This window comes from Grammomys surdaster, unplaced genomic scaffold, assembly GCF_004785775.1.
Source record: "Grammomys surdaster isolate TR1022 unplaced genomic scaffold, NIH_TR_1.0 61, whole genome shotgun sequence".
In the NCBI taxonomy this organism is placed as follows: domain Eukaryota; kingdom Metazoa; phylum Chordata; class Mammalia; order Rodentia; family Muridae; genus Grammomys; species Grammomys surdaster.
The window spans coordinates 17775157-17783745 of NW_021604563.1; the positions used below are offsets into that span (position 1 = coordinate 17775157).

Sequence of the window (8589 nt, forward strand, 5' to 3'; positions counted from 1 at the left end):
TGGATTACATGCAATTTAAGAGTCTTGAGTAATCTGTAACACATCTTCTTGGCCCCTAACTCTTTCATATAGTTGGCCTTTCCTGGTCTGCCTGTTACTTTCCTCAGGGGACTTTTCTTTTAACTAACTTTTCTATACTCTGAATTATGAAGTTAAAGATATTTCTTCCACCAATTTTGAACTCCAGTTCGAAAAGGTGAGTCCAGTCTCAAAATGGAGGGCCATGATCCAAAGAAACAAGAGCAGCTGATGAAGCTCTTTATTGGTGATCTGAGCTTTGAAATCACAGATGATAGCTTAAAAGAACATTTGAGAAATAGGTCACACTTACAAACTGTGTGGTAATAAGAGATCCCCAAACAAAACTTTCCAGAGGCTTTGGTTTTGTGACCTACTCTTGTGTTGAAGAGATGGATGCTGCAATGTGTGCTCAGCCACACAAGGTTGATGGGCATGTGATGGAACCAAATAGAGCTGTTTCTAGAAAAGATTATGTAAAGCCTGGTGCCCATTTAACAGTGAAGAAAATATTTGTTGGTGGTATTAAAGAGGATACCTAAGAATATAATCTGAGAGACTACTTTGAAAAGTATGGCAAGACTGAAACCACAGAAGTTATGGAAGACAAGCAGAGTGGGAAAAAGAGAGGATTTGCTTTTGTAACGTCTGATGATTATGACACAGTTGATAAAATTGTTGTTCAGAAATACCACACTATTAATGGGTATAATTGTGAACTGAAAAAGGCCCTTTCGTAACAAGATATGCAATCTTCTGAATCACAGAGAGGTCATGAAGGTAGATCTGGTAATTTATGGGTTGTGGAGGAAACTTTGGAGGTGGTGGCAGAAACTTTGATTATGGAAGAAACTTTGGTGGAAGAGGAGGCTATGGTGGTAGAAGTGATAGCAGCAGAGGTAGTTATGGAGATGGTGATAGTGGATATAATGGATTTGGAGGTGATGGTGGCAACTATGGTGGTGGGTCTGGATAGAGTAGTAGAGAAGGTTATGAAGGTGGTGGACCAGGATATGGAAACCAAGGTGGTTGATAGGGTGGTGAAGGAGAATTTGATGGGTAACAATGAAGGAGAAAATTTTGGTGGAGGTACCTATGGTGGTGGTGGGAACTATAATGACTTTATAAATTATAGTGGACAGCAGCAATCAAATTATGGACCCATGAAGGGGGCAGTTTTGGTGGAAGAAGCTCAGGCAGTGGCTATGGTGGTGGCTATGGATCTGGTGGTGGAAGTGGTGAATATGGTAGCAGAAGGTTTTTAAATAAAGCAGAAATAGCTACAGTTCTTAACAGGAAAGAGGGTGAGGAGTTGTCAGAAAACTGAAGGTTACTTTGAGACAATCATCCAAATGCATTAGAGGAACTATAAAAATCTGCCACAGAAGGAACGATGATCCATAATCAGAAAAGTTACTGTAGCTTAAACAGGAAACCCTTCTTGTTTAGGACGGTCAGAGCCACAGTTTGCAAAACGTGCAGCTATTGATTAATGCAATGTAGTGTCAATTAGATGTACATTCCTGAGGTCTTTTATCTGTTGCAGCTTTGTCTTGGTCTTTTTCTTTTCATTACATCAGGTATATTGCCCTGTAAATTGTGGTAGTGGTACCAGGAATAAAAAATTAGGAATTGTTAATTTTTCAATATTTGTGTAGTTCAAGTTTTCTACATTTTAGTGTAGAAACTTTAACAAAGTCCAGTTTTGAAGGTGTTTCCTTGTGAGTTAACAAGTAGAGATCATTGTTAATTACCATTTTGCATGAATTTTGCTAAAGTTAACTGTAAAGAAACATCTACTGACTTGCAATTTAAGGGGAATCTATTCTCATTTCCAAAACCATGATGAATAGGTACTGACATGTGGAGAGAGTAGATATTTGTATGCTTGCAATGTGTGTTTTAGATAATTAGGATTGGGTAATAAAAATAGTATATTTGTGAATTTAATAGCATTAAGATTACCTTCAAATGAAAAAGATCTCAAAAAATGATATTTCTTCCAAAATGTGATGTACTGGCTGGTTTTGTGTCAACTTGACACAAGCTAGAATTACTAGAGAAGAAGGAGCCTCGTTTGAAGAAATAATTCCATAAGATCAAACTGTAGGACATTTTCTCAATTAGTGATCAGTTGGAGAGGGTCCAGCCCATTGTGGGTGGTATTATCCCTTGACTGGTGGTCCTAGGTTCTATAAGAAGGTTGAGCAAGCCAAGAGAAACAAACCAGTAAGCAGTAAGCAACAACACTCCTCCACTGCCTCTGTATCAGCTCTTGTCTCCAGGTTCCTGCCCAGTGTGTTCCAGTCCTGACATCCTTTGATGAACAGCAACATGGAATTGTAAGCTGAATGAATCCCTTCCTCTACAACTTAGTTTTATGTAGCAATAGAAGCCCTAACTAAGACATGTGGCATATAGATGTAATGGATCTTTATTTATTCATACATATGAATAAAATTATTATTCTAAGAAAAAATAGTGTGTTTGTTTGAATAAGAATGGCTCCTATAGGGCTTATACATTATAGAAGTTGGTCCTCAGTTGGTTGAACTGTTTGGGAAGTATTAAGATGGGTGGTCTTGTTAGAGGAAGTATGTCACTGAGGACAGGCTTTGAGGTTTCAAAAATTTTACATCACTCCTAGTGTGATTTCTGTTTGTGGATCAGGATGTGAGCTCTCAGCTGCTGCTTCAGTGTCATACCTGCCTGCCTGCTGCCATGCTCCTTCCATGATGGTAATGGACTCCTATGTCTCTAGGGCTGTAGCCTCAAGTAAACCCTTGGTCATGGTTGCATTATCAAAGCAACAGAAGAGTAACTAAGATATAGCTATAACTGGTAATCATTATATTAAACCAAATAAGACAGACCAAGAAAAATGGAATTCACATTTTCTTTCATAGGTAAAACCTAGATTGAATTTGTGCAAGAGTGTGGGTGTAAGAGAGAAATACAAAAGTAAACTGGCAAGAATTTGGGAAGGGAAAATAATGGCGGAAGAGAGAAAGAAGCTTAGTACTGAATAATTGAATCAAACTGGCACTGGGTATTAGGGACATGATGACACCGAATAGGATGATTGACTAGGATAAATGGAATATAAAGAAATCATTTGGAAATAAAGATATCCCCGTATATGCAATATCAATTTGACTACTGGACAGTAAACAACTCCCCTCCAATAAGTTAAAGAACTACTCCATGGGAAGTTTAGTGTAGAAAAGAATGCCTGGTATTCTATGTCAGGATAACATCCTAGTTATGGAGGTAGTAAGCCCATACAGGGAACATACACCTGATGGTTAACTAAACTGACTCAGAAAATTATTTTCTAAATAGCTAATCTTATATCCACAGTTAAAATTAGTTTCCAGCTTTTGCCAGAGAAACTTCTCCTTATAAGAGATAATGGAAAATGTAGAGGCTCATGATTATTAAAGATCCAGAAAATTAGCCAAGATTTTGGCACACACCTAAATATGTCACTGATACCATCCTCTCTAAGATTCAAGAAACACTGAGAAAAGGGGAACTAGAAATATGTAACATCAAAAAATAGGATAAAATCATATTTTCTAAGTCTCTAAACAATAAATGCAATCATTGAATGGTATCAATTTTAATTACTACACTAAGCCCAAAGACCAGACCTATCAACAATTAGTCAATCAAGTGGGTAGGGCTCAAAGTACTTTGCCATTTACCTCTAAATTACTGGCTATTAGTAGAATCTGAGAAAGAAGGAATAACTAGCTTCAGTTGTGTGACCTCTGTTGAGCCTATCACTCTCCAATGGATAGCATCAAATCTATTGTCATACAGATTGCTCTGGTTGGTCTTGGTGAGTTATAAAACACAATGGCTAAAGATGAACAGAGGCAGGAGTTTGGTTTAGAGAGTTGTGAATAGGTGTTAGGGGGATACAGGGGTAATAGGGAAATGGAAGTTATAAGTAGTCAGTATGTATATAGTATGTATGTAAAAATGTTTTAAAAGTTTGTTAAGATGTAATACCAAGTACAGTTACTTATAATGAGATAAATTTCAAAGAAGAAAAGGAGTTTGGTTAAATACATTTCTTTCCAAGAAAGAATTAAAAAGTGACTAGTTACAATCAGTGAACAACCTGAGGATTCTTACAATTAATCTACCAATTTAAAAATACCCTTAAAACATTAACACGGCACATATTGTTGACATCAAAATGGCATTAGCTATGCTAATTATCCTTCTAACATTAAGGAAATAGTTATAATAAGATTTCTTTAAATATCAAGAGGATATCAAGATAATGTTGCCTGCCAAATCATCTGGGGAATGCCCAGCTTACCTGAGTAGCCACCTGTCACCCACACCTCCATTGTCCAGCCACCTTTCCACCCACCTTCTTCAGACTTGCTCAACCAGAATCATACAAGTTAGATTCCCTTCCTGCTCCCATTTCCCCTGCCTGCCTCAGCTACCATAAATCGCCCAGACCTCTATTTTCCTGGCATCTCTCTAACTGCCTCTCCCAACCCCAATCTGCTTCCTATCCTGTCCCCAGGGGCACACCTAACTGCTTGGAGGCTTGAACTTTCCTATGAGTTCTACTGTTCAGCCCAAGAATACCTTTGAGAGGCCTGTGACATGAGGTTTATTGAAGTTAGGCCCACTCCCAATATCTAATGTAACTGGAACATACAAGGACAATCAGATGGCTAAAGCCCAGCACAAGAACACAAACAACAAAAGCCAGGGCAATAGGGCACCATCAGAACCAATTGAAGGACAAGAAAATTACCTCAAATTCAATCTTACGAAGATGATAGATTTAAAGAGGAAATAAATGAATCACTTGAAGAAATACAGGAAAATATAACTAAACAGGTAAAGGAAATAAATAAAACTGTTCAAGACCTGAAAATGAAAATATATGCAAAAAAAAGGAAAACACGAGCTGAGAAAATCCTGGAGATTGAAAACCTAGGGAAGAGAATAGAAACAACAGAAGCAAGTGTCACCAACACAATATAAGAAATGGAAGAGAAACTATCAAGGAGCAAAAGATATTATAGAAGAAATAAATAAATCAGTCAAAGAAAATGTTAAATCTGAAACATTTATAAATCCTGACTCAAAACATCCAGGAAATAAGTAACACCATAAAAAGACCAAACCTAAGAGTAATAGGAATAGAAGAAGGTGAAGAGACCCAGCTCCAGGGACCAAAAATATTTTCAACACAGTCCTAGAAGACAACTTTCCAAAGTTAAAAAGTGCCTATAAACATACAAGAAGCTTATAAAACACCAATTCAACTGGAACAGAAAAGAAAATAATATCCAACAAAATAGACTTTCAAACAAAATTAATTAAAAGAAACAGGAAAAGACACTTTATACTCATGAAAGGAAAAAATCCACCAAGATGTTATCTCAATTCTGAACATCTATGCCAGAAACACAAAGGCATCCACATTTGTAAAGCAAATATTGCAAAAGCTTAAACCACATTTCAAACCCCACACATTAATAGTCAGATACTTCAACATCCAACTCTCACCAATCAACATGTCATCCAGACAAAAACTGAACAGAGAAATAATGAAACTAAATGACTTTATGAAATAAATGAACCTAACTGATATCTATACAGTACAATTCACTCAAACACACAAGAATATATCTTCTCAGTACCTCATGGAAACTTCTCCAAAAATGGCCAAAAACAATGTCACAAAGTAAGCCTCAACAGATATAAAAACAATTCAACTGGAACAGAAAAGAAAATCTAATATCCAACAAAATAGACTTTCAAACAAAATTAATTAAAAGAAACAGGAAAAGACACTTTATACTCATGAAATATGAAATATGAAATAACTCCTTATATCATATCAAAACACCATGAACTAAAGCTGGATTTTAACAACAACAGAAACACCAAAAAACCTACACATTCATGGAAATTGAAGAATTCTCTACTCAATGAACTCTGGGTCAGGGAAGAAATAAAGAAAGAAATTAAAGATGTTTTATAATTCAATAAAAATGAAGGCACAACATACCCAAATTTATGGAACACAATGAAAGCAGTGGTAAGAGGAAAGTTTATACCACTAAGTACCACCATAAAGAAACTTCTCATACCAGCAATTAAAAAGTACCTCTAGAAAAAAAGAAGCAAACATGTCCATGAAAAGTAAAAGGCAGGAAATAAGCAAAATTGGGGTGGAATCAATCAATTAGAAACAAAGTAAACACATACATACACACACACACACACACACCAGCCAAACCAAGAGCTGGGTCTTTGAGAAAAGATAACAAACCCTTGGACAAACTAACTAAAAGACAAGAGAAACAATATTCAAGTTAATAACTTCAGAAAAGGAAGGGGAGAAATAACAATAGACAATGAAAAATTCAAAGAATCATTAGGTTTTACTTCAAAAGCCTATAGTCCACAAAATTGGAAAATTTTAATAAAATGAATGATTTTCTAAACAGATATCACTTAACAATGTTAAATCAAGAGCATGTAAACTATTTAAGCAGTCCTTTAACCCCAAAGGAGATAGAAACATTCATTGAAAGTCTCTCAACCAAAAAATCTAAAGGCCAGATGGTTTTAGTGTAGAATCCTACCAGACATTCAAAGAAGATCTAATACTCCTCAAACTAGTGCACAAAACAGAAACAAAAGAAATACTACCAAACTCATTCTATGAAACCACAGGTACCCTGATACCTAAGCTACACAAAGACTCAACAAAGAGAATTTCAGACCACTTTTTTGATGAGTGGCGGGGAAGATATCAGAAGATGGAAAGATCTCTCATACTCATAGATCTGTAGGACAAACATACTGAAAATGGTCATCTTACCAAAAGCAATCTAAAAATTCAATGTAATACCCATCAAAATTCCAACATATTCCTATTCAGAACGTGAAAGATCAATTTTCAAACTTTATATGAAAAAACAAAAACCAGGATAGCAACAATCCTGAACAAAAAAAGAAATTCTGGAGGCAATAATGATACAAATCTAATGGTATTGGTATATAAAAGGAGAGGAAGATTACTATAATCAAACCAAAGACCAAGAAATGAACCCACATATGTATGAACATTTGAAATTTGACAAAGAAACCAAAACCACAGACAGAAAAAAAAGAAAGTATCTTCAACAAATGTTGTTGGTCTAACTGGATGTCTACATGAAGAAGAATGCAAATAGATCCATACTTATCAACCTGTTAAAAACTCAAGTCCAGGTGGATCAAGGATCTCAACAACAACAAAAAAAAATGGATACACTAAATCTCGTAGAAGAGAAAGTGGGTATAGCTTTGAATTTATTGGAACAAGAGACAACTTCCTTAACAGAACACTAATGGCTCAGGCTCTAAGACAAACAATTGATAAATGAAACCATATGAAGCTGTAAAGCTTCTGTAAGGCAAAGGGTATAGTTAACAGGACCAAATGGCAACCTACAGATTGGGAAAAGATCTTCACTAACCCTACATTTGACAAAGAGCTAATATCAAAAAATATACAAAGAACTCAAGAAAGTAGACTCCGAAACACTAAATAATCCAATTAAAAATGGATTACAGAGCTAAACAGAATACTCAGCAAAGGAATCACAAATCGTTCAGAAGCACTTAAAGAAATATTCAACTTCCTTAGTCACCAGGAAAATGCAAACCAAAATGACCCTGAGATCCCACCTTGCAACAATCAGAATGGCCAAGAGGAAAAACTCAAATAGTTCTACATGAAGACTCAGCTATACCATTCCTGGGCATATACCCAAAAGATGTTCTGCCATGCCACAGGGGCATGCACTCCACTATGTTCATAAAAGCTTTACTCAGATTAGTCAGAAACTAGAAACAACCCAGATGTCCCTCAACTGAAGAAGGAATACAAAAAATGTGGTTCATTTACTCAATGGAATACTATTCAGCTATTAAAAACAGGGACATTACGAATTCTGCTGGCAAATGGATGGAACTCGAAAATATCCTGAATGAAGTAACCCAGACTCAAAAGGACATGTATGGTATGTACTCGCTGATAAGTGGATATTAGCCATAAACCACAAAATATCTATGAGACACAACACAGGCCCAAAGAAGTTTAACAAAAAAGGATGCTTGAATCACACTTAGAATAGGAAATAAAATAGTCATAGGAGGCAGATGGAGAGAAGGAACTGGAGAGGGGATGGAGGAGGAAATGGGGGGGGCAAGTGTGGGGAGAGACATGAGAGAGCCACAGAGAGCCAAGAGGATGCATGGAAATCTGCAGCTGCTGGGGGTGGTGGTGGGGGAACCTCTAGAAAGTACCAGAGACCTAAGACAGGAAAAGCTCCCAGGAATCAATGTGGGTGGCCTTAGGCTAAATGCCTAATAGCAGGGACATGGAAACTGAATAGGCTACCTCCTATGGCCAGGAAGGACCCCCAGTGGATCCATAAATATACCAACATAGCCACAAAACTTTCTACCCAAAATGTGTCCTGTCTAAAACAAATTCAGGGACAAAGATGGAGCAGAGACTGAGGGAATGACCAA

General features: G+C 36.6%; 1 pseudogene; it reads left to right on the forward strand.

Moving 5' to 3' along the window:
* Positions 1–213: 213 nt before the first annotated feature.
* LOC114628852 lies at positions 214–1345 on the forward strand (annotated as a pseudogene).
* Positions 1346–8589: the final 7244 nt, after the last annotated feature.